A 13,732-nucleotide genomic window follows, 5' to 3' on the forward strand; every position below is an offset into this window, starting at 1 on the left:
AAAATTATAATTCAATGTATTTATGCAAAAAAACCCTATAATTTAGATCATTTATGTGTCTGGACATTATTTATATTTTTGTACTATGTAGTAATTGTTCTAATCTGATAATCCCTATAAAGAGTCTTGAAATTTTTAGCAGCTTAACTTTTTAAGTGAATATATCCTCCCTAGAGCTTAAGCCATATTAAATATCAAGACTCATATGTGATCTATCTCTTCTAGAGGTAGGCAAGTTTTTTTTTGAAATGTATGTCTGTTATTTCTTAATCAAAAATGAAATAAAACATACAGTATCTGTTTATATTTGTGATTAACAAGTACTAGGACTCCACTAAATTACGGATTCATTTGATTCACACCTTCCTAAAGGACCAGCTATAGATTATTTTATTTTCTAACAAACAACAGATGAAAGACGGCAGTTTTGAAATGAGGTAACACTGAATTAGACCGTTATTTTTAACTGTGTTCTAACTGAATTACTCTATTATGTTTTGTTATAAAACTTATTGTGCCACATACTGCCTTTTACTTGTCTTTTTTCACTCTACACCAATTTTGGAGACTCAGGTTTCCTGAAGAGTCTACCAATGAAATTAGATTGTCTCAGCAGCTAACATGCTTGGGACTACTGTGTGTGTATCCTCTCTTTATAGTTCAGAATACTTCTGACATAAATGTCTAGCCATCAGGTAAGAATGGATATACAACAACAACAATAACAAAAACACCTCTACTTGAATGCCTTGGTAGCAGGAGGCTTGCTGAAAATATGGTAGACACAATAGTATAGTAAGCTACATTCTGGCTGTCTGCGCCTGCGCATTGTAGAAAATAAATAAATCAACTTTCTTTCTTTTTTTTTTAAGATTTTATTTATTTATTTGACAGAGAGAGATCACAAGTAGGCAAAGAGGCAGACAGAGAGAGAGGAGGAAGCAGGCTCCCTGCTGAGCAGAAAGCCCCATGCGGGACTCGATCCCAGGACCCTGAGATCACGACCTGAGCCGAAGGCAGCGGCTTAACCCACTGAGCCACCCAGGCGCCCCATAAATCAACTTTCTGAACAAGTGGAATGATTTTTCAAGTGATGGGCTGAAGTTAGGAATCTGAGACACTATACCCACAGAGTAGAATGAGACTAGTTTACAATAACTAAATTTGGTCTACAATTCAGAATTCTAGGAACAAAACAAAACAAAATTTATCAGACTCTATTTATATTCTGTCCCTTTTCACTTTACAGCAGGAGCGTCTCAATCTCCAAAAGTCTTGTGTAATCTCTTTTAAAACAGCTATAAATTTCATATTCTCAACTGTAAACATACTTCAAGATTTGTATTAGGTAGAAGGGGAAAAGTGATATCCTGAACTTATTTTATTCATAGCAGGTGGATGCAGCAATTTGTGTAAGAAAATTGTGTGTGTGTGTGTGTGTGTGTGTCTTAAAAAGAAAACAAATGCCTTTTTTACTTTTCTTAAGTCTCAAAAGGAGTTATTAATAAATGCCAGTTGAACCTACATATATTTGAATCGCTTGCCTCTTGACTGCCTCTTTGAACCAAACTGCCTGCTCTTGACATGTGATTGGCAAAGAGTAGTCAACCATACCCAAGCCAAAGGGAAAAGATTTATAACTATTTAATAGACTCCTATCATAAAAATAACTCTGTAGAAGAATAAAGTGAAAAAGTGCACTGAAGCATTTCCCATATTATGCTAACCCTGAACCAAAAGAAGTTTTTTTTCAAAAAGGTTTAAACACAGAAATACAGATAAAGAACTTTTTGCTTTTATTCATATGTAGCCTCTCTATAAATACAAGTACATAAAACACAGTTGTAACGTGTGTGACCTTTAATATCGTGATTTCTAAAAATATTCAAAAGAGTTTGTTACATTGCTAAATGAAGATATAGGCAATTTATAATTTTTCTGCATGTACTCAGGAGATACCTTCTAATCACACCGGGCTATGGTGCAACATGTATATTTTTAAAAATCTGAGGTATAATTAGATGTAAAATTGAAAACCAGTAGAATATTTACACTTTCATCACTTCTATGATCACTTTAGGGCAATTAAAACTAATTAAAAATACAGAGAGAAAGCAAATGCACATCTGGCTTGACAGTGAGAAACATGGGATATATTTATATTTTTATAACCAACTATTAAAGTTAAAACTAGAACAAAGATCTTTGTCCTAAGCCATTGTTTAAAAAATGGTATACTCTTCATTTGATGTTTGCCAAGTATTACAGACATGTCCTACATCAATATTCTTATAATTAGTTGAAGCCAATGTACTTACCACAATCCAAGAATTGACATATTATTCAGTTCAACAATTTTCTATATTATTCTACTATTCAAGTATTCATGTTTAGAAAGATTTTTTTTAGACTAAACCCCAGAGTTTATTCAGATTTCACCAGTTTTTCCATTAATATCCTTTTTCTGCTGTTGGATCCAGTCAGGAATATTTGCACTTAATTGTACTGTCCCTTTAATCTCCTATAGTTTATGATAGGTTTTTTGACTCTCCTTATTTTTCATGACCTTGGGAGGTTTAGTATGCCCCTCAAATTAGGTATATCTGGTGTTTCTCATATAGTTGGACTTTGGTCTGTTAGATTCTAGAATACTAACTTTGTAGTCTTACCTCACTGTTTCTCAGTTACATTTGCTGCTTTCTCATTTTCTCCCTTACTTTTGAGTCAGTGACCAAGAAAAAAAAAAAGTGTTAATGATGTGAGGTGATGTGTTAATTATCTTGATCTTGGTAATCATTTCAGAATGTATGTGTGTATCAAATCATCATATTGTACACTTTCAATATATACAATTATATTTTTCAATTATTCCTTAGTAAATCTGGGGTTGGAGAAGTTTGAGTGAATTACTCAAAGCTCAGTTCTAGGTCCCATTATTTTTTTTTTATTAACCTCTTTCCCTTGTGGAGCTCCTCAAGTCATGTGACTTTAAATGATGTCTATATGGAGTTGATTCTCAAATGTAACTCCAATCCGAATTTCTGTTATGAATTTCAGACCCATTTTGGCTGCCTATTCCACATCTCTTTTTGGAGATGGTTGATGGACTTGTCAAAGTTAAAATCTTCAGAACTGAATTCCTAATTTCCTTCTATCCCCAGCTCCTGTCAAAATCTCCTCCATATCCACCTTTCCCCATTTATCTCATTCAGTGGTAGCTCTCTTCATTCAGGTTCTCAGGCCATAAAACTTGAAGTTAGGATATGTGAACATTGATGGTTATAATGAATCTTAAATTATAAACAACACAGGAATTTTTAATTTACAGGCTTATTTAAGTTCCTAATTGGAACAAGTTTAATTAAAAAAAAATTGATGTAACAAAAGTTTCAGAGTATATATTGAGGGTTTGTGGTAGCTGTATTTTTGTGTTAAGAAAAAACAATGTGTACTTCAGCATTCTATTAAACCCCTATAACATGTTGCATATTAGGTTAATCCAGCGGATGTGATTCTAAAATTTTGGGCTTCCAAGGCCTAGAAGTTTCTCTGAAATGATCTTTTCATATTTTATGAAAGGGACTCACATGTACCAGGAAAGGAAACCAGCAAATTTTTTTAAACCATCAGATATTAAACAATTATTAGCTGTGACAAACTGTGTATGGGATATTTATATTCCAAGACTACAATGTATTAGAAGCTTGATGACTAATCCAGGATGGATTGACATTGATCTGCCTGGAACAGTATAATTTTCAAAGAATGACCTTCAGGCTGGTATTTGCCTAGGTAGTCATACAATAGGGTCTGTCAGTAGATATCCAGTTCTGCTGGGAGATGAAGTATGTTTCATTATTATTAGAAAAGCATTAATCTTGAATCTAAAAAATTAAGTCTTCCTATTATCGCAATTAGCACACTCCATCTATCAAATAACAGTCTCATGATTTTCATAGCCAACACAAATGTAAAAGAACACATCTGTATGTAAACATGCTATTTCAATCTGTGTGTACTGTTGTAAAAAAACATCTAAAAGCCCCTTTTGTCCATTCAGTCAACAACAATTCATTGTATTGATGTAGGAAAGTCATTAAAGCTTGAAGCCAATGGCCATGAAAGAACTCTTGAGACATCTCTGGTGCAAAAAGGTGGTTTTATTAAAGCATGGGGACAGGACCCATGGGCAGAAAGAGCTGCACTGGGGTCATGAGTGGTCCATTATATGAGTTGTGGGGGGAGTTTAGGGATAGCATAAGTCTCTAAGGAATTTTGGAAGCAAGGTTGCCAGGACCTTGAGGGTGCCAGCTATTGTTGGGCAAAAGTCATTTATTATCATCTAATAAAACCTTATTCATGAGACCCTTCGATGTATATTGCTGGGGCATATGTTTCAGGGGTTATTGCCAACATACGTCTTGGGGGTTTAGAGATAAAGGAAATTTCTAAAGGAATTTTTATTTGTTAAAATAGACTTACAGTATCCTGGGGCTGGGGTTCTGGCTAGGATTGTCTTTAGCCCTAAGCAAAGTGTCAGCATTGAAGCAGTTGAGTTGCCTGGAAGAACATCACTCTGCCCATTTCAAGGACTTGTCAATGGGCTGTAGGTAGTAAGGAAATTTAATATTTTTTTTCTCCTTTTTGTTTCTCACATCAGTATGATAAAATGGACCAACATCAGAGAACTACATCTTTATCTACATCTTGAACTGAGAAGAACAATGTCTGAATACTCAAACCAAAGTTACAGAGAAATAAGCTGTTCTATACGTAGCATAAGATTTTTTTTCTCCAGAATTCAATCAATCAAAAGTCATTGTTGAAATGAAAATATTTTATTCATACTACAGCATCCCCCAAAATATAGGACACCCAGTTAAACATGAATTCCAGATAAACAATGTATATTATTTTAGCAATGTGATATTTGGGACATATTTATACGAAATAAGTTATTCATTATTTTCCTGAAAGTCAAATTTAACTGGGAGACCCATCATTTTTATTTGTTAAGTCTAGCAACCATACTTCTGAAAAAAGTAACCCATCTCAAAAATATTCATTTATGTATTCATGCAATACTTATTTATTGCTCACCCAGTATGTGACAATAATGCTAATGGAATAGTTCCAATGAATAAAAGTTGGTCCAGTTCTTCAAAGAGCTTACTGAGAAAGACAAGCAAATGGTTACCTCTAAATAGCAATGATAAGTATTACAATAAGTAAGTGTTCAATAGGTACTTGGCAATGCAATGTGGAACTACATCTAAAGGTCAACATCTAAGTTCCTGAGAGACAAGTGGAGAAGCAGATCTTTCCTTCATCCTTTGTCTTTCAATCTTCCTCTGGTGCTTTTTGGCAGAAAGTCATAGGGCGGCTACACAGACAAGTTAGAAATAGGGATTGCAGAGTTCTGGCTTTAGCCCCCAGAACAGGATATAGAATGACAGCTTGACATTGAAAGACAAACTTGATTAGCACATTTATAGGTCATTAATGAAGATAATCATACAGAAATTACTTTTCTTTTTTTTTTTAGAAATTATCTTTCATCATGCTTTTTTTTCTCATAATTTTTGCTTTTTCTCATTAAGCTTTTCTACTATGTGAATGTGGAAAAGTTGATTTTATTACTTCAGTCATATGACAGATTTCTTGATACTTAAGGTTTTCACATGCCTTTTTCTCCCCTTGATCAACTTGACTTTATTTCCATGAAGAATTCTCTCTGTTGCACGTCAATTGTTATCCCTTACTTTATCAGTCTCTACTGTAGCGAAAAGAAAAAAAAAAAAAAGGAAAAAAAAGAATGAAGCTGTGTTTGACCAGCAATTTGGTTTTTAATGGTACAATAATTCTTCCATTAGTCACCTGGGAAATACTCACTTTAAGGAGTTTTTTCTTTCTGCCACAAATTAGAATTCTGAATGAATTAAAAAAAAAAAGAACATGTTTTGTCCTTAAAAATGAAGTGAGATGAGACAGTTTTTGAAATTTTACATATCAATAGGTTCAACTAGGAAATAGTTTGCACTCCTCCAATTTTATGCAACAATAAACTATCTGTTCTTATTATTAACAATGAACATGTTTATAAATTTATGCCTGCCCCCATGCTAACCATAATCTTTTGATCTAACACACGGGACAACTTCAGGTATAAGTGGCAAATATTCAAAAGACTTTCATAAGATAGCTATAAACTATAATCAATCAAAGACATGTATTGCATATTAAGTATAAAATTACTTTAGTCTCATATTATATTCTATGTCATAAATGAACATTATTACTTTTGCAGATTAGTAAAAAACTAACCAAAATGAATATATGGTGACATCTATCAAAATAGCATATATTTAATTAAAGTCACATGAAAATAATAATTCATATACGTAATTAACTTAATCTGAAACTCATGGTAACGATAAGCCAAATAAAAGCCTTTGTAACGATAATGAAAATGAAGTGGAGAAATTAAATCTAAATTAGGGTTAACAGAAAAGGTAACAGCTGGAGATTTTGTATCCTCTGGTTTAATACTCAACTCGCTGATATTGATATAACCAACACTATTTGGAAGAAAGAAAGATGATCTGTGCATTTATAGGATTTTGAATTATGTTCATATGGTAGTTTTCTCTGATACATTGGGGATCAATAAAGTAAAGCATATTGTGCAGCACCTGTCCAATTAATGGATCTCAGGTGGTTAAATATTCTGTACTAATAGTGGTAGTAACAAAGATGCAAAATACAAGAACGCAATGGTTATTTTCTTCTACATAGTGTGAAATAATACTTAGAATTTCTTTGTCCTAATCATTTAATTGTTTTGCATTATGTACTATATGTTCAATGTGGCTATAAAATGAAATTTTCATTCCTATTAAAAGACATTCATGATCACCAGCATAAAGGGAACGCAAATATGAAGGGAATGTTTCCATTCCTTAATTTATAATTAGCAATGTATTTTGAACATCTCCATCAAGTGGACTGGGCTGAACATACGCTGTTGGTCTTGCAGTAGTTACATAGTGTGAAAGATCATAACTGCCACTAGCCATTACCCTCAATCCATGCCTATTAGAAAATGCAAATTAGTTAAATTATAAGTTGCTGGTATTTCCTGAAAACAGTATTTGTCTGATTTCTACACAGAGGAAGTGTCCTAAAAACTTAAATGATTTAGAAAAGTCTGAGTAAATACATATAAAAATACTGAGAATTTGTATAGCTCCAATACAACTAATTTGATAGAAGAAAAAATATGTGGCTAATAAAAGTATCAGAATGCATTTTATGTTCTTCATGACATTCACCATAAAGGAAGAAGCATTAAGGTTTCTTTTGTATCATATCTTAAAGGAAAGTCATAATTTATACAGAATATTTATAGTAGTTAAATATGACTTTAAGAATATAGTCTCACTTTAACACAGATACAGGAATAAGCCAAGGAAATATATTCAGTTATTTAATCCTTTTGGATTTTTAAAAATTGCTGATTATATTGAATTGTGCTCTATATGAACAGTGAGTTTTTAAAATATATATATTTACAAACATCTCTCTGGACATCAGTTCATCTAATACTGTTTTATAAAACCCTAAAATAAATACACTGTTAGGGAAGAAATCTTTCAAATAATGATCATGCATGAAAAAAGCTTCCATACACACTATTATTGTTCTCTTCTGAATATTGAACTATCACTATCACACTGTGAAATAAATGGGTTCCTGCTTCCTCCTGTGACCTGTGTCACTGACTTTATTTAGTCAAGTAACCATGAAATCCAAAATGATTTTCAGTGTGGGAGATAAAAAAGCAGAGAAAGAAAATGAAATATGGTTAACAGAAAAAGAAAAAGAAGGAAGAAATGCAAGGAAAGCATGAAGTCATTTAGTGAGAAAGAGTATGTCTAATCCACAAGAACATTTATGAAATAAACAGAGACATCCCAACCTTCTCGGTGTGAGAGGCTATTATCTCTATTGATTTTAGTTTACAAGTTCTCAAGTCCTTTCTCTCTCTTTCTCATTTAAGAAGGTAACATAAAATCCATAAATAATACACATTCAGAGAGTCAGTTTCACTAGAAGGATCCTGAGAACTGCAACACATTAATCTTATGACTGTGCATTGGACCACTCAGAGATATAAAATTTAGAATGGCCTCTTGAGGGTCTAAAGAAATCAAGCTCATGTTTCTGCCCTCCCAGGCCCCCCTCCCAAGAGACACATTTAATGATAGTAGTGGAAACCCAGAACACTCACGCAAACACACATTCATATGCTAAGACAGATGCCCACAAATATATACATGGAGTGCCTGGGCAGAGGAGTAGAAACATAAATATTACTTGAAATTGTGGGCAAATTAAACATTTGCACAATTAATAGTAACAATTTAGCCATTAGCACTCTTGGGTTTGAGCCATTACATTCTGGCTGCCTGTTTCATAGTCAATATGTCCCTTGTGACATCTGCTGCAGCTAATCCTGCTCTTTGAGGTATGACCAACAGTGGGGAAGACTCTTGATATATAATACTGGAGTAGAGACACAGATAGCCAAACAAAAGCATATCTTTCATAGCATAAGTTCTTTCAGGTTCAATAAGCAAAAAAATAAGAGTTTCTTCCCAACTCATTGCAATAGCACAAATCAGCAATAACCTTCAAATATTCCCTTAGCTGACAATAAGAAAAAAAAATGAAAGAAAGAGAGAGAGAGAGAGAGAGAGAGGAGGAGAAAGAATTGGGAGTGTGAAAGCATTTATTTACTGATCAGAATATACATTTATTAGCCCAGGGAGGCTGTACAAATATAGCTATACAAATATAGCCCAGGGAGGACCAAAATCAACAGATTTGGCACCAAGTCATTGAACCAGATGCCATTGTGTGAGTCTGCTCAGGTTGCCCTAACAGAATACCACAGACTGGATATCTTAAAAAAAAAAAAAAAAAAAAAATCCATTTTTTCACAGTTCTGCAGGCTGCAAGTTGCCAAAGGGTTGGTTTGTGGTGGTCCTGCCTTTTCACTGTGTTGCCTGCCCAGCTCCCCTCTGAACACGTGCCGTGTTGTGTCTCTTCCTCTTCTTAAAAAAGACACCAGTCTTGTTGGATTGGGTCCCCACACTTATGACTTTATTAACATTAATTGGCTCCTTAAAGGCCATATCTCCAAATACAGACACACTGCACTTTAGGGCATCAGCATTTGTATTTGGGAGAACACAATTCAAGTTATAAATCAATGGGCCTCAGTAAATGTACAGGTCTTGACATTGGAATGCCTGGCTTAAGTGATGGCTCTGCACTTATGACTGCTATTGACCTTGGATAACATATATCACTCTTTAGTACTCAGTATCTTGTCAGTAAAATGGGGATGAGAGCAGTAATTCCCTCCTAGAGTTTTTGTAAAAATTTAGTACGATGGTTCATGTAAAGTGTACGATGCCGGACAGGCTGGATTAAAATAATCCATAAATGGTACTTGTAAATATTATTTTATCTAGATGACGTATACAGTGGTCACAAGTTATGATGAGAATTTCTAATTGTGGAATTACATCATTAGTCACTTGGACAAAACATTTTGGTTTTGCACCTCTGTTTACTTATCGTTAGGATGGTGAAACTACTTGTCCTTCAGATATTACAGTTACACTATCAAAAAAATGAGATAACAGCTATGTAGTCTTCTGAGTTTCAAAGGTATCATTCCTACTGGAAATATAGATTCTAATGTTAATAAACATTAATATTAATTTAAAAGTAATTTCTTTACAGTGAGAATTTATAACTGACTGGTATATGGAGAAGATGAGTAATATGGCTTCTATTTGTATATCAGTTTTTTTTTCTCATTGTGTTGAGTTGTAATTTATTTTAACATGAAAACATTCTCAGAAGGATGGAAAAAAGACATTGTGAATGACATCGAGGCTCTTACTATTTGACTAGGTTACTACTCAGAACCATGAACACTGACTTCTATATTTGATAGAAGAACCTGAAGAGAAATCCCTGTCACTTTCCTGTTCTCCCTCTATTTGTGTGTGAATGAAACATTCAGGAATAATGAATTTAGGGGAAGACAGTAATTATCAGCCACTTGTTACTTGTAAGTTTGGATAACTAATGAAAGAATTTTTCAATTACTCTATTTATCAAATTAGCAGTGCATAATAAAACATATTTTAAAGATTTGTTTTGAAAAAGAATGAGAAAGAATATATTAGCTTACTAAGCTAAAAGAAAATAGGTTGATGCAAAAAATAGAAAAATCAACTCAGGAGCATTAAATAGACATTTTTTAAAGGATTATAAATTCAAGTATATATCTAAAAGTCCAAAAATTACTCTTCTGCTCAAAAACCCATGAAAAAAACCTCACTTTATTTTATTTTGACTTTTTACATTAATTTATTTTGAAGTTTTAGGCTAAACTTCTTTTAGTTTTATAACCACCAAAGGTCTGAACAACACACTTAAGTCACTTTTATTTATACTTGGCTTATTCAAATCTGACATAAGACTTTTATTAAAGCATTTTTTCCCCTATTTTTTTTTTAGCTTTATTCTAATAAAACTTTATTAAAGAAAAGGTGGTAGACTTCATTTGGTGTATAAGCTATAGTTGCCTGACCCCTTTTACATGTAAAGCATGTTACATAAAAGAAATATTTTAATTTTTTATTTTTTATAAACATATATTTTTATCCCCAGGGGTACAGGTCTGTGAATCACCAGGTTTACACACTTCACAGCACTCACCAAATCACATCCCCTCCCCAATGTCCATAATCCCACCCCCTTCTCCCAAACCCCCTCCCCCCGGCAACCCTCAGTTTGTCCTGCGAGATTAAGAGTCACTTATGGTTTGTCTCCCCCCTATTTTTTCCTTGGATTGTGTAGAACATTAAAAATCTTATCTTAAGAACATTTGTAATTAGGAGAAACAGATCAAAAATAGAATATATAGAAACTTCATTTTAAAACATAGTTGTAACACTGACTTAAAAGATTTCAGAACTTCTTTTTCCATATTAATGTTCTTTCAGAAAATATACAATTACTTTAAATCAGAGACTTTGCATTATTCAGATGAAAGAATGATTTGGAAGTAAAAATGAAAGGGAATCGACTATTCATTATTTCTACCAAACGATATCCATTTTCACTAAACAAACACAGGGTAATTTCAATTATTTAAGGCATTTGTTTTACCTATTAAAGATACTTGGAGATATTTTCCTTACAGGAATTCTTCTCTTGTTTGTATTTTACGTACATTGAACAAGAAATGATAGCAGAAATACCTATGTGGGATGCTATGTCCTTTTCATTTCATTGACTAAAGAGAGGGATTGAAGAAGATATCCATGAAGAAAGTGTTTGTGGATATGTGTGTGTGGATATAGATGGTTACAGAAATTTGTCTTTACCAGATCCTGATATATTTTCATAACTGCAGATTCATTTCTACTATTAACTGATACCAAAAGCTATCAGACAACTGTCAAAAAGCTGATATCTAGCCCTCCAACTAAATGCCAGAAACATATTTATTTTTCAGGAATACCTCCACCACAGAACCATGCACCAAAATGTATATTTATCCATTGATGATATGAGTTTTTAAAATATCTATAGGATTGATATTTGCAAGCAAAGGAGACATTAGGATTGCTTTTTGATATAAAGAATTGTATTTTAGTTTATGAAACTTAATTCATAAAACAGATACTTAATTCTATTTTAACTGTATTAAATTTTATTCACCTTGAGAGGTTTCAGAGTAAAGTTCAATCCATTTGCTAACTTAATATCATTACTATCATTCTAAATTACATTATAAATATTTGATTTCCCTTTTAACTAATGAAGTCTTAATGACTAAATATGGAGACCTTTATGTTCTCAAAATATTATAATATCCTTTATATTGAATAAGTTTAGGAAGAGCTTAATTTAACATCCTAAGTTTAAATCAATTCTTTAATTGCACCTGCAAATTGGAGCTACACGGTTCATTCTTTAATGAGCGTAATTCTCTTAAACATTACAAGAGTATAAAATATCAAATATACAGCTTTTTAACTCACAAATATAAATACAATGACTGTTATTTGTTTAATGATGTACATACTTAATTCTAAATAATTCCAATGTCGAAAGAGCCTGACTCATTCAAGGAAGGCAATCCCCATCCTATTTAACAAGATATTACAAGCAGAGATTTTGACCAGCTTTGAAACCAGACTATCAAAAACCCAGAATCTTTTTCATACTCCTAGGTTGTCTTGCTGAGACTTTTGTGAATAGGTTTAAGAACTTGAAAGATAATTGTTCTTAAGGCTTAAATTATCTAATTCTCCTTCTTCTTCTTTTTTTTTTTTTTTAAGATTTATTTATTTTAGTAAGAGAGAATAAGCAGTGGGAGGGGCAAAGGGTGGGAAAGAGAGAATCTCAAGTAGACACCCTGCTGAACAGGGAGCAGGACACAAGGCTCCTTCTCACAACCCTGAGATCATGACCTGAGCCAAAATCAAAAGTCCAAGGCTTAATCAACTGAGCCACTCAGGTGCCCCTAATTCTTTTTCTTCTAACGGAAATTTCCAACTTGAAGACTGAACACACAGTTGGATCTCGTATTTTCTTGGCTTTTTAAAATATACAGAAGAATTTTCCTAACTGAAAAAAAAAAAAAAAACTTTGCATTTTTTTTTTCATGCTCATGGATATACAGACTTCAACTGGATATTTAAAAAAACAAACAAACAAAAAACAAACAAACAAAAAAAAACAAACAGGAGCACGTGGGTGGCTCAGTCAGCCAGTTAAGCACCCTACTCTTAATTTTGATTCAGGTGATGATTGCAAGTTCATGGGAAAAAGCCCTAGGTTAGGCTGGATATTCTCTCTCTCTCTTCCTTCCTTCTGCCCCCCCCCCATGCATGAATGCGCTCTCTCTCTCTAAAAAATAAATAAAAAATTAATAAAACATTATCCAATGACTTCTAGATATAGTACATCCTATGGCTAGGTCTTGATTGTCATCATGACTCTGACATTTTCAAGTTTTGACATGCTTTTCCTCCCCATTATAAGAATGGGGAGCCTAGCCTTCCATTTCTTTTATTCTTTCAACCTTGCAGCACATGCTGCTCAAACATAGGGTTGACAAGATCCCTCACAAGATGGGCTAGTTGTTTCCAGCTTCCTCTTTAAAAAACTGGATGACAGGGCACCAGGGAGGTTCAGTGGGTTAAGCCTCTGCCTTCAGTTCAGGTCATGATCTCAGGATCCTGGAATCGAGACCTGCATTGGGCTCTTTGCTCAGCAAGGAGCCTGCTTCCCCCTCTCTCTCTGCCTGCTTCTCTGCCTACTTGTGATCTCTCTTTCTCTGTCAAATAAATAAATAAAATCTTAAAAAAAATAAAAATAAAAAGCTGGATGCTATTCCTTGCCAACCTTGGTTTTGATACTATTTTTTTTTTAATTTTTATTTTTTTATAAACACATATTTTTATCCCCAGGGGTACAGGTCTGTGAATCACCAGGTTTACACACTTCACAGCACTCACCAAAGCACATACCCTCCCCAATGTCCATAATCCCACCCCCTTCTCCCAAACCCCCTCCCCCCAGCAGCCCTCAGTTTGTTTTGTGAGATTAAGAGTCACTTATGCTGATTGTCTCCCTC

This window comes from Mustela putorius, unplaced genomic scaffold (assembly GCF_011764305.1).
Source record: "Mustela putorius furo isolate JIRA1106 unplaced genomic scaffold, ASM1176430v1.1 tig00003834_pilon_pilon_pilon, whole genome shotgun sequence".
NCBI lineage: Eukaryota > Metazoa > Chordata > Mammalia > Carnivora > Mustelidae > Mustela > Mustela putorius.